Source organism: Egretta garzetta, unplaced genomic scaffold (assembly GCF_000687185.1).
Source record: "Egretta garzetta isolate BGI_Z169 unplaced genomic scaffold, ASM68718v1 scaffold24, whole genome shotgun sequence".
Classification (NCBI taxonomy): Eukaryota; Metazoa; Chordata; class Aves; order Pelecaniformes; family Ardeidae; genus Egretta; species Egretta garzetta.
The window spans coordinates 1,586,097-1,599,946 of record NW_009259494.1 but is presented as its reverse complement, the minus strand read 5'-3'; the positions used below and the strand labels follow the sequence as shown (position 1 = coordinate 1,599,946).

The 13,850-nt window shown below is 54.4% G+C and overlaps 1 protein-coding gene across 1 annotated transcript in view; it reads left to right on the top strand.

Annotated features, from left to right (window-relative positions):
• SOGA1 (suppressor of glucose, autophagy associated 1) overlaps positions 1-13,732 on the top strand; it is a 44,284-nt gene extending 30,552 nt beyond the window's left edge. The window contains exon 17 of the mRNA XM_035892905.1: positions 13,722-13,732. The gene's annotated coding sequence lies outside the window, so the exon portion shown is untranslated. The remainder of the gene's footprint in view (positions 1-13,721) is intronic.
• Positions 13,733-13,850: the final 118 nt, after the last annotated feature.

Sequence of the window (13,850 nt, the reverse complement as noted above, 5' to 3'; positions counted from 1 at the left end):
CCCCCGCCCTCCCACGGAGAAGCCGGGTCCTTGCACCCCGGCGGGCGCAGTGCTGCTGCGGGCAATCTGTTGTACATAGATTCTTTCGGGGTGGTTTTTAGACTTTTCATTGGTTACTGGGGTTTTGGTTTTGTTTGGTTTTTTTTTTTTTTTAAAGACTCTCTACTTTTGGAATGTGGTTTCTCATTTTTACTGCCTTTTAATTATTTGTAATATTGGTCAGTTCTGTCTTACTCTGTAAATAGCGGTGCTGGGCATTACCCACGGGGCCAGAAGCCAGCAGGGGATTCACAAAGGTGATGGGGAAAATCTGCTTGAGGTGTGGAGGTGGCTGATTCGGCCCCATCCTCCCCGCATACCAGCGCCCGGCCTGGGGAGAAGCTTTGGGCAAAGCCATGCTTGCCCCTGACCTGTCCTCCTGCTTCCTCTTGCCAGCCCATGCTGAAGTTGCATGAAGGGCACCTTCTGCCCTGATGACGGGCCCCCTGCCCACCCCGTCCTGCACCCCTGTACCATGCCTGCTTGTTGTGTGATGAATAAAGGCCCTGCACCCCCTCACCCGTGCCCTTGGTGCTGCCTTCCTGGGCTGCGGCAGGGGGACCGCAATGCCTGTCCTGTCTGGGGAGCTGGTGCCGCTGCGGAGGGGAGTGTGGGGTGGCTGGGGCACCCATGGATGAGGAGATGCACCTAGCTCCTGTCTCTCCATCCTGCCAGCTGCCCAGCCCACACACAGTGTCCCGTCATCTCCTTGCCCACCTGCTTCTCCCTGACTTCATCCCCATGCGGTGACCTTGGCTGTGCCACACCACCATGGCTCCCTGTCATCACCCATGGGTCCTCCACAGCCTCGCTGCCAGGGCTGTGTCACTCTGTGCTGGGTTCCTCTCAGCTCCATGTTGTTCCTGTGCTGCTGGTGCTTCTTATGCCTCCCCTGTCACATCCCATCTTCCCCAGCCTGCATGCAGACGCCACATCCCCTTTCCCATTGCTGCCCATGGCTTCTTGACCTTGTGCCCCTCATCACCTGCAGGTCCCAGCCTCCTCCAGGCTCACTACATTAAATTGTCCCTCCCTGTGGTCCTTCATCGTCCACCATGACTCCAACCTTTTGCTCCTCCATCATTCTTCATGTCCCATCCATTTTGTCCCTGCTCTTTGATCCCTTATAGAATCATCATAGAATCATAGAATGTTTAGGGTTGGAAGGGACCACTAGTGGTCATCTAGTCCAACCCCCCTGCAGTGAGCAGGGACACTGCTAACTAGATCAGGTTGCTCAGAGCCCCATCCAACCTGGCCTTGAATGTTCCCAGGGATGGGGCCTCCACTACCTCTCTGGGCAACCTGTTCCAGTGTTTTACCACCCTCATTGTAAAAAATTTCTTCCTTACCTCTAGCCTGAACCTACCCTGTTCTAGTTTAAAACCATTTCCCCTTGTGCTAACACAGCTGGCCCTACTAAAAAGACGTTCCCCATCTTTCCTATAGGCCCCCTTTAGGTACTGGAAGGCCGCAATCAGGTCTCCCCGTAGCCTTCTTTTCTCCAGACTGAACAAGCCCAACTCTCTCAGCCTGTCCTCATAGGAGAGGTGCTCCAGCCCTCGGATCATTTTTGTAGCCTTCCTCTGGACCCGTTCCAACAGTTCCATGTCCTTCTTGTGTCCTTATGTCTCATCCTTGTTAGCCTCTATCCTCAATCACATCCCTTTCTTCCTTCATGTGCTCTTCCATTGCTCACCATGTCCCATCCCTCTCCATTCTGCTCTTTCATCGCACACCTAACTCATCCCAGCCCTTCTCCCTGTTCTGCTCCATCACCCACCCATCCCATCCCTCCTTCCTATGGTCCATCACCCACCATTCCTGTGTACCTCCATCTTTCATGTTCCACCCCTCCTTCCACTGTTGCCCACCCATCTCACCCATCCTTCCTGTGCTCCTGTCACCCACTGTGTCCTCTCCCTCCCTGCCATACTCCTCCATCACCCACCATGTCCCATCCTTTTTTTATGTGCTGCTCCATTGGTCACCATGTCCTGTCCCTTTTTCCTGCGCTCCTGCATCCTCCATCATGTCCTGTTCCTTGTGCTCTGCTGTCACCCACCACCTCACAGCCCTCCCTGTTCTCCTCCACCCCTTTAATATCTCATTTCTCCTTCCACAGTCCTCCCAGAGCGTGCTCCTCAGTTATCCGCTGTGGCCCATCCCTACCTGCCATGCCATGCTCCTTCATTGCCAACCAAGTCCCCTCCTGCTCTCCTGTGCTCCTGCATCCTATGTTACATCCTATCCCTCCTTCTTGTTCTCCATCCCCCACAACACCCCATCCCTTCTTCCTGCACAATTCCATTACCCACCACCTCCCATCCCTCTGTCCTGTGCTCCTCCATTGCCCTTCATATTGCACCTTCTTGTCACACTTGCATCCCATCCCTCTCACCTGCTCCTCCTTCATCTACAGTCCACTCTACACCTGCATACCACTCCTCCTTATCCTCATCCACCTCCCACCATCTCCTCATATCTTTTCTTCCTTTTCCACCTCCAGCCTATCCCATCCATCCTCATCCCGCTTTGCCTCCAGTTTCTCTTTTCCTTTCATATTCCTTCTTATGTCAGCATCTCACTATCTCTACTCATCCTCCATTAACTCCCACCATCACCTCAATCCATTTCAACCTCCTCCACTTCTTATCTTTTCCCCGTCTTTGTTCATCTTCTTCTACCTCCTATCTCCTCATCTCCTTCATCCTCCTCCAATTCCCCATCCCAAAATCTACCCTCACCTCCCACAATTACCCCATCCTTCCAGCTGCCAGCATCACCCAATCCCACCACCTCCTTCACCCCTTCATTTCCAGTCCTCCCCCCTTGTGCTTCTCTGTTTCCCGCCATCTCCTCATCCATCGTCCTCCATTGCCCATCAGTCTTGCCTTACTCTTAACCCTTAAATGTCTCTCCATCGCTCCTGTCATCCTTGTCCATTTCCCACTGTCTCATCCCTTCCTTCATCTCCACCTCTGAGGGGGAGATGTCCTCCACCACCTGCCATCTCATCTCTCATTGTTTCCCTCTACTGCCCATCATTTTGCTCACCTTCTTCAGCCTCCTCCACCTCCTACTGTCCCCTATCCTTTCCCATACCCCAACGCCACCCACTGTTTGCCTGTTCTTCCTCATCCTCCACTTTCTACCATCTGTCTGCTCTTCCTCATCCTCCTCCAACCTCTCTTTTCCTCTTCATTGTCCTCCACTTGCCACCGCCTCCCATAACTTCTCCCTCCTTCGCCATCTCATGCCTCTTCTTCCTCTACCTCAGTCTCTCTATCCTTCCTGTGAACCTCTACCTCCCATTGCTCCGCATTCTTTTTCATGCTCTTTTATCTCTTGCCCTGTCCTTTCTTATACCTGATCTCTGATTATTTCACCATCCCTTGTCATTCATCTCCTGCAGTCTCTGTTTCTCCTCATACTCCTCCACCTCTACCCATCTCCCCATCCCTCCTTAGCCTCCAAGTGTCCCATCTACCTCACAGATTTTCTCTCCACCCCTTCCTGACTTCCAACTATCCTCCCTTACCTCCAACCATCCTCCCTTACCTGACACCTCCCTCTCTCACTGTCCTTTCATTCTCCTTCACCCCTGAACTCCATCCTGACCTCCCATCTTCTCCCAACCTGACCTCTCCCATTCTTCCTCTCCTCTGTCCTCCCTGCACTCTTTTACTCCCAGAACATCTGACTCCTGCTATTATTTTGTCCTTCTCTTCCTCCTTCCCCATCCCTTACCACCCAGGAAAGCCACCTCCGACACAGCCATCCCTGATGCAAGCAGGAAGGGCCCTTATCATTGGGAATGGGATGCGTGGCTAGGTTAGATGGAGAATCAGCCTCCCATCCCATCCCTGCTACTCAAGGAACTTTCAGGGAAGAGGTAACAGCCACAGCTTGCAGGCTGGGAGATTCATGCTGGATATCAGGAAACACTTCTCCTCAGGGCTGGTGCAGCTGGAACTGGTCACTGGGGAAGTGGGAGGATCTCTGCCCTTGGCAGATTCTAAAACTGAGCTAGTCAAAGTCACCAATGTCCCGATTTAGCATTAGCAATAACTATTTTGGAACACAGAGCTCAGCCAGAGCCCCCTGAAATCCCTTCAAGCACACACACCTTTGGGAGAATCCTCCAAGCAGTGGAGGATTTCCAGCAGGGGCAAGAAAGGCCAGACATGGCTTTGAATACAGTCCTTGGGATGCTGCAGGACATGAGGCACCATCCCTGCCACTTGCAGCTGCTCAAGCAAGTTCATCCCACACTGCTCAAGCAAGCCACCTAATGCTTCTTGAGCAGGACCACGTCAGCCTGCTTGAGCAGGATCATCCCACACTGCTTGAACAGGACCACTCCATGCTGTTCAAGGACCACCCCATGCTACTCCAGCAGGACCATTCCATGCTGCTTGAGCAAACTCACTCCACGTTGCTTGAGAAGGACCACCGTAATGCAGCTCAGGCAGAACCATCTTGTGCTGTTTGAGCAGGAACACCCCATGCTGCTTGAGCAGGACCTCTCCAGGCTGCTTGAGCAGGGTCATCCAACATAGTTGGAGAAGAACCTTCCCATGTTGCTCAAGCAGGACCACCCCATGTAGCTTGAGCAGGACCAGTCCAAGCTGTTCAAGCAGGACCATCCCAGGCTGCTTGAATACCATGGGCCAAGCCAAAATGGCTTCCTGAAAGACTGCAATCCCTGAGATGGCCCCTCAGACCATAGAGCCAGGGACTCTTGCATCATCTTTGTTTTCCTTCCCACGGGCTAGGCCATCCCTACATGGCCATCCCCTTCCAATGACCTTATGGTTGTACCAGGGCACAGGGCTGCTGGCACTACTGCCAAGGGGAGGACAGGTGTCTTCTCCATTCCGAGGGAGCCCTGTACCCTGAGGGACCCACACACGGGGCCCATTCAGAGCATCCCGCATCACACGCACAAAGGCCAGCTGGCCTCACTTGATTGCGGACTTTGCCTTGCAATGTTGGAGGCTCCCAGCCATCCCATGGAGGGGACCCTGCCCTTACCAAGGTGATGTATCTGAGAGATCATCACACTGTAGTATGGGCAGGGACAGGGCAGCCAGTGTCTTGACAGGGTGGGGGTGACGTTTGTAAAGTGTTCCCATCCACATGCCTTCCTGGCTAGTGAATTTGGGGGAGGGTGGAGGGAATTTACTACCTGTGTTAGAAACTAGCTGAACTTCTGTGTCTCCCCAAGCTGGATTTCTTATTCCAAATGTTCGAACTGTTGTATATTGTACTGGGGTTTTTACATTGAATTATCGTAGAAAACAAAAATTTAAATGAAGGCTGTTAAAAAAATAAACATTAAAAAATCTCTATGAAAAAAATAAATATCTGTCTCCAAGTCTTCTTCTTCCAAATGTGACAGAGCAGTGATGTCTCCAGCAGTGCCTTTCCTGTTACTAGCCCTGCCTGTCCCCTGCCTGCCACAGCCCCTGGGGACACCAACTATAGTGAAGATGCAGCTCCTGTGGTTTTGTGATATCCTGGGCCATGAAGGAAACAGCCCACAGCCCACAGCATTTGCCTGACTCTGCAGAGAGCCCAAGCCCCCTGTGGGTGGCAGCATGGGGTATTTGTCGGTGGCTCCCTTGGGTCACCAGAGGTTGTTCCCCCTCTCCAGGCAGGGCACAGCCAAGACCATGGGTGAGCAAAGCCTGGAGCCCAGTTTTGGGGTCCTGAGTCCTGAGGGTATGGCTGGGGTGGGGCAGGCTGCTGCCCATCCCCACTGAAGCTGGAAGCAGCTCCCAGAGGAGTCACCCACTGCCTTTTAACCTGGCCCATGGTGCTGCATGGGCCAACAGGTTTTGGCAGCAAATGGCCAGTCCCTGGGCCAGATTGCAGCCCGGAGGCCTCAGCAGCTCAGAGGGTTTGGTGCTGGGGATGCATGAGACCGCACCACCCTCTGGTGTCAGCACCATCCTCAGCTCCATGCAGGCCCTGCTCCAGCCGTGTTCCTTTGCTCCCAGGTCTGCCTGGTTACCAGTGCATCTTTGCACCACCCCAAGTCCTGCTCACTCAAAGCAAGCCCCATCCTGCTCCCAGCATACGGACATCCCCAGGTGGTATGGGGCAGACACAGCCAAGCCAGGGTACTTCACTGGGTACTGTCATCAGCCCTCGTGGTCCCACCAAGCACTGGTGCAGTCCTGCCACCCCCTAAGCTGAGTGTGGGCCATGCTCCTGTGCTCACATACAAGCCCTCACCCTTGCCTGAGCTTCATTTCATAGCGAGGTAGCAGGGTGCAGGGCTGGGCAACAGCCCCATGCCCCCCCTGTGCAGATAGGCAATGGATTTCTTGCTGTTGGGTACCGGGGACACATCCGGGTGCAGCTCAGCTCCTGGCTGCTCCAGGCTGTGGGCAGGGCAGAAGCAGATGGTGCCAGGGGTGGTGCATGTGCCCTGAGTCCATGGCTGGGATGAGACCCAGCACCACCAGTCCATGGGCTGCACCATGAGACATGGCTGCAGCAAATTCATTCCTGGATCCTGTATTGCTGGCACCTCGGTCACTGCACTGCTGCCACCACAGACCTTGCACTGCTGCCATCTCAGCCCCCACATCACTGGCACCATGCACCCTGCTTTAGTGGCATCATGGGCCCTGCATTGCCAGCACTGCAGACCCCACACGGCTGCCACTGCGTGCCCTGCATTGCTGCGCTGCCACTGCAGAGCCCACACGGCTGCCACTGCGTGCCCCGCATTGCTGCCACTGCATGCCCCGCATCGCTGCCACTGCAGATGCCACACGACTGCCACTGCATGCCCCGCATCGCTGCCACTGCAGAGCCCACACGGCTGCCACTGCGTGCCCTGCATTGCTGCCACTGCATGCCCCGCATCGCTGCCACTGCAGACCCCACACGGCTGCCACTGCGTGCCCTGCATTGCTGCCACTGCAGACCCTGCACCACTGGTGCTGAGAACTCTGCGTTGCTGGCGCTGAGGTCCCTGCAGGCCTGGCACGGTGGGCCCTGGTGCGGCAGGCCTGCATGGCTGGCAGCTCATCAGCAGAGGGCACGTCGCTGCCGCCTGCCCGCCCAGGCTGCATGGGCCTGTGTTCCCCAAGGTGCAGGCAGGAGCCTGCAGGATGCGGCTGCCCCATGGGCTGCATTCACCAAGTGCCCCAGAGCTTCAGCTATCTCTTACTGCTCAATACAACAGGGACAGAAGGCGGCAGCTACATTTATGCTTGGGCGAGGATATTCTGAAACCTGGGGACAGCTATGAAGCCACATGGGGAAGCCAGTTATTAAACTCCAACCTCTCTAATGTGCCACTGACCAAGGCACCAACTCTCCCAAGCCGGTTTCCCTGCAGCCCAGGCCTCCACCAAATCTCTTACTAATCTGGCCCCTTCTCCCAGAATGAAAATAGCAGCAGCCGGCAGAGCCCAAGTAAACAAATGAGCTGCTGTGAGAGGAGAGTGCATCTTTATAAGGTTAACTGGCCCCATCTAGGAGGGAGACAGACATTTTCTTGTGGCTAGATCTCTAAAAAAGCTCAGGCAAACAGCAGTAACGTGTCTCCTGGGTTTGATTTACAACCCTGATTGTATTACTAGCTCATCTACATGTAAAATGATTATGAATATATTGTCTATGCTCTGCAGAGGGCTAAATTACCAGGCTCAGATATTCACCAGCTACTCTTTGAAGCTTTAAAGAGCCTGAAATTCAGAGCTCTCCTAGTGACAGCAGAGGCAGGGATGAGATGGCTCAGGCTTGATCTTTGTGTTCAGCATAACCTGGCCTGTTTTATCATCCCGATACCCTGATAGCTGGGGGCAGCCAGCCAGAGGGGAGGGAGGCTGCTTGAGCCAAACGGCTGTGGAGCCATTGTGACAGAGCCCAGAGCCGTACTGGTATCGAGCAGTTACATTTGCAAACAAAGGAGCTGATAACTCCCAGCAGGACTGAAAGGCTGTTATCATGGTGCTGATTAAAATTTCCTCTCCAGCCAACGAAGAGGAGGAGCGTCATCAGTGGGGAGATATATGCAATCTGGTGTTTAACCCCCGTTGCCGCTATGTGCTGATTCATTCAGTGCAAGTGAAGGGCTGCCCAGCCTGGCCATGTACTGAAAATTAGCATAGAAAAGCCCAGCAGGACGATCCACAGCCTGGCCACGTCCTCCCACCCCATATCCTCTGGCCCACTGTGGCCTTGCAGCTCCCAGGATGCTGCTCTGGAGATCCACACTGCTTGAGTCCACATAGCACCATCACGTGCGGGAGAAGGGGGATGCTGGTGGCACAGTCCGAGGGTGGTCATGGTGCTGCACAGTGCCTTCCGTTCTGTCCCTGCAGCGCAGGTTGGAGCCTGTAGCACTGGCCAGCCTTGAGCCCTCTGCTAGCAGTCCCGCAGCTCACCTCCAGTGCCATCTCCCAGGCAAGGGCTAGCATGGGGGCCTGCTGGGGACATGAGCACCACAGGTCCGTTTTAGTGTAGCTAACCTTGAGCACATCCCTTTGGCAACACTGGCCAGGCCATACGCAGACCCTTGCTGCCAGAGACCCACCCTGCTCCCTCACTCATGCCTGCTCTGCAGGTCCCAGGAGTGTTTGCTGATGCCACTTGGGGCTCATTCCAGGCCCTTTGCTCCTTCATTCTTCCCCTCGATTCCCTGCCCTTGCAGCTGTCCGTAGTAGAAGAAAACTTCCCCTTTCCACTGCAGGGTATAAGCCTGCCCCTGGTCCATGCAAGGCTTTTTTGTGCCATGACGTGTTCACCAGGGGTTGGGTCCGTGCTAAAATGACACCTTCTCTGATTACCACCACTGACAGCCATACCACCAAGCTATTGAACTGGCCTGGCCAGACCTCTTGCGGCCTCGCCAAGCCCAGGTCCAGGCTGCCCCTGGGATAAGAAGACGGGCAGGGGGAGAGGAGGTGGCTTGTTGTCCTCCTCCTCCATGCAAGCCCATAGAACCCAGCCATCACACTGACCTTGATGTTGCTCAGATCCCTCTGTGCCTTCCTGGGTTGCTTCCTCCACTGCTGCAGGTTGCTTCCTTCCTGCAGTGCTGCATCCTGCACACCCAAATTTCGGCAAAGAAGAAAAGACATTCAGCTGCAGAAGAGCCCCTTCCATAGGTTTCGCTCAGAGCTGGTCCCAAAAGCAGCTGACCCTGAGAGCACCAAGTACTGACCCAAATTATCCTCTACACAGAGCCCATGCTCACCAGAGACTCATCCCAAGCAAACTGGGTACCCTCTCCCTGTGCACAGCCTGGTGACCTGGGCATGTGTTCCCATGGAAGGGCCATGCCACAACATGCCTGACATGTGTCTCAGCAGGGTCCTTGTGGCAGCAGAGATGGTCAGGAGCATGGGGAGACCCTTCGAGGTGCATTGGCAGCATGCACTCAGTGGGGCATGGAGGTTTTAAGCACTGGTAACTCATATGGATTTATCAGCAAATGGATTTTAGAGTGGAAGGGAGTTTGGATTAAGTGAGCATTGAGGGGGAGCAGGTGGAGGGAGGAAAGGTCTGCTTGTTTCCAGCTACCACATATACCCCCTCACTACAGGAAAGATGTTGCATTGCTGGAACATGTCCAGAGAAGAGCAACAAAGCTGGTGAGGGGTCTGGAGACCAAGGCTGTTGGGGAGCGACTGGGGGAGCTGGGGATGTTCAGCCTGGAGAAGAGGAGGCTGAGGGGAGACCTTATCACTCCCTACAACTGCCTGACAGGAGGGTGGAGACAGTGGGGCTCTGCTCCCAGGGAACAGGTGATGGGAGGAGGGGAAATGGCCTCAAGTTGTGTCAGAGCAGATTTAGGTTGGACTTTGGGAGAAATTCCTTCCCTGCAAGGGCTGTCAGGCACTGGAAGGGGCTGCCCAGGGAAGGGGTCAAGTCCCCATACCTGGGGGTATTTAAAAACTGGGCAGACGAGGTGCTTAGGGCCAGAGTTTAGTGGTGGGATGGGGAACAGTCGGGCTTGATGATCTTAAAGGTCTTTTCCAACATAAATTATTCTATGATTTGACAATTCTGTATCTGATATTCTCAGTTATTTGTGTGAATAGGGATGTGTTTCACACACATTTTTTAGCAATAAGGCCAGTCAGAAGAGAATGTCCTGTGATGCCATTGGAGCCCCCCAGGGAAGTCAGCTGCTCTTCCCAAGCAGTGCTTTGCCCAGACTAACACCTTTCCCATGCAAGGGTGCCTCCTGCTCAGCCTGTCACACAGAAGGCTGGAGATGCACAGAGCCTTTCTGATTTTACGGTTTCTTTCCTCCACCCCCAGCACCCCTAGGACTGAGGTCTTGCACATCAGGGGAGGTGTAGAGAAGAGTCCTACCACAGCCGCGGAGCTGCAGGTGCTGCACTAAGTAAGCTTTTCCAGAGTATCAGAAGCAGGCAGCGTGAGCAAGGCACCACATATCCTGGCCAGTATCTTTTTTTTGACCATCCGACTTTCTACAAGAGACATTAATAGACATTATGTACTTTTATTCCTTTACAGGAAGAGGAAATGAAAGCCCCAAAATGCAGCTGATTTTCCAGGGCTGTCCTGGTAAGTCAGGAGGAGAGCTGGGAGCCAAGCTTGGAGCAAACCCTGCAGCATCCAGTCCCACCACACACCAGCTCCTGAGCCAGGAGCCCAGCTGGACACAAGTTGCCCTGGGGTGGAGGGAGCTGGAATAGCAAAGTGTGATCACATAGCAAGAGCCCTTTCCCGAGCCTATAAAATCACTGGAGGGAGGCCTGCACATGTTCCTATGTCAGCTGTGGACCACTGAAATGAAAGTTTGAGGAGGGCTGTGTTTGTGCCATGGGGGGGTGCGTCTGACTGGTGGTACCAACTATGTGGTTCACAGCCCTGTAGACAGGTGCTTTCAGGGTTATGAGAGCCCTGCAAGAGGAGATACAGCCTGGGAAAATGTGTCCAGGAGGGTCTTCTGAGTTTTCCTCTTTGCAGGTGCGTTGTGAGGGATGATACAAGCTCCCCACCAGGCAGCTTCCTGGACCGCAGCTGTGGACAGCTGAAGCACAACAGCAAAACCCCCCAGCCATGGCAGCCCACACTGGGTGGTGCTGGCCTGAGGACAGCTGGCGGGCCGCTGGGACATGGTGCTGCCCCGGCCTTGCGGCTCAGTATGTTCTGCCCGCAGCAGGCAACAGTTGCTGGAGAGAAATCATGCTGTCACTGAGCCTGGCGGGGAATTTCAGCCCGACAAATCGCTAAAAGCAAAAGGCCAATGGGAAGGAAACCAGAGGGTACCTCCCAGATCTGCAAACCGCCTCTTCGTTGGCACTGGGGCACCCATCCCATGGCAGGGAAAGCCATGAAGCACTTTCCCAGCAGAGGGGTGAACTACAGGCCCCTGCCTGGCAGTGGGGAGACACAAGGCTCTGTCTGTAAATGCAAAATCCTTGAGACGGTGTCTGCTAAAACTAAGGACTGGCAACTTGTAATAGAAAACATTCAGTGTGAGGTGGCTTCTGAAGGACTTTAGAAGTTTGGGGTTGTCCCCATTCACAGTGCGCTTTCAGGTTGGGGTTGTTAAACAATGTGCCACGTGTATCCTAAAAATCATAGGGCTGTGCCTGGACCACGACTCCAAGGGGAGTGCTGGAGGAGTGCAACTCCCGTAGCTCCTGGGGAGCTTCAAAACTACCCATGCCAGGGTGTCCAGGCTGCAGGGCCAAACTGACTTTTTGTTCAAAACCACCTTTTTGTAATAGAGAAATCGGAGGAGGGAAACTCCTTGCAAAGTTTGGCTGTATCCATGCCACGTCTACCCATGGACTGAGCCTGGGCTTAGGGCCTGGTGGTCCCAGGGTGAAACTCCAATAGGCAACATGCTAAAACTGGGCATCTGGATGGATGTGGGCTTGTGTCGGAGACTTGGCCTACATCCATGTGGCTTACTAGTAGAGATTGAGCCCCTGCACGCCAAGGTCTAACTATGCCTTCCTGTGATTTTTTGGTTAATAACAAATGAATAATGATGCCGAGCTGCAGCTTCCTAGGACAGTGATTTCATAGCATATGGCTGAGGAAGCTTTATTACAGGTGCTGCAGTGTGGTGTGAGGGTGGTTGACCTATTTGGGGTGTAAAGCCTGCTGAGGTCATGTTGGAGAGGTGTAGAGAGCATCTCTGGAGTGATGCTGCCCACAGAACACAGCCCACGAAGGGAGTTATCATCTGAATTACTGCTGAACTTCATTTTGGAGGAAACCAGCTATGTCTTCCCAAATGGAGCCACAGAAGAGACTTTGCCCTCAAGCAGTGTGTGCAGCCAGCAGACTAACACCAGAGCGGGGAGCCACAGCATGGATGTGCTCGGCGAAACTAGGGAGCATTCTTCACAGAAAAGACACACCAGGACCAGCCACTTTTGTCTGTAGAAGAACTGTTTCTGTCCTCTTTGCTGAGAAGAACATTGCATGGAGTGGCAGACGATGCTCACCAGTCCATGGGTTTGCAGTTCCTTCAGCGTACAGCAAGGCAATGCTCCCAGGGAGTGCATTAAACCACGGAAAACACCAAGGATCCCAGAATCGGCTGTACCTGCTTGCTGGCACCAGGCCACTGCTCTCTAGCCTGAGGAATACTATGCTAAGTTCAAGGTTATTGACTTTTATCTTTTGAGTACTCCTTGGCCCCAGCCCAAATCACCACAAAAAAATTGCCTATGGCTCCAGGGCAAGTGGCTCCCAGGGCACAGCGGAGCTTCGTTCAAAGGAGGGATATTCCCCCCTGCAGAAGAGATGTTCAAGATTTCAGCAGCCCTTCTAGGCAATGCTGTCGGGGCAGCCCAGCTCAGCGCAGGGAATGTTAAGGACTGAGCTGAGAACAGGTCTGCTGGAGGAGGTACCACCCCAGGCAGCTCCTGCCTCTAAGGCCAGGGACTCATGGAATTGAGTTGGTCCCCTGGGACATCCTTGGTCCATCCTCCTGCCCTGACAGGGCTGGTTGCTTGGGGGCTTGTTGGGTTGAGTTTTGACTGTCTCCAAGGGCTGAGATCCTACTGCCGCTCTGGGCCCCTGTTCCAGCATTTGACTGCCTTCTTGGTGAAAAAAATGTTTAATTTCCCACTTAACTATGGAAGATCTGTAAAATCCTTTGCAGGGGGAAAGGTGCTCAGTGAACTGACGTGGCTCACTGTACTCACCCAGCCAGTGACAGGGAAGTGGGGCATCCTGGATCAAAATGAAGGTTGTTTTCTGCAGGGGGCCAGGCACCAAGCGCAGCCATGCCTCTGGGCCCGTTTTGGGGATGATGAAGGAGGATCTCACTGATGGCGCCCTGGGCTGTTCTCCTGCGCCTGGCAAAGTGGCGGGTGCTGGCCCTGAGGGGATGTGGCTAATGGGGGATGTCACTGCCGGGTGAGACATGGCCGATGGGGTGGCACTGTTAACGGGGGAACACTGCTGGCATGAGGGAACGTGGTTGATGAGGGGGTGACATGGCTGGCAGAGGTACACCAGTGATGGAGGTGACATGGCTGGCAGGGGGACACGGCTGGCAGGGGTACACCAGTGATGGAGGGGACATGGCTGACGGGAGGAGACACCAGTGATGGAGGGGACAGAGCTGACAAGGAAGTCACGGCTGACAAGGCGAGACACTACTAAAGGGGGTGAGGGGTATGACATGGCTGACAGGAGGACACCGCTGACAGAAGGGACAGGGCTGACAGGGGGACACCTCTGGCGGGGGGGACAGGGCGGGTCGAGGGAAACATGGCTGACGGGGCTCACGGCCGAGAGGGTGACATGGCTGACGGACACCCCGCCCGCTGGCGGGCCCCTCC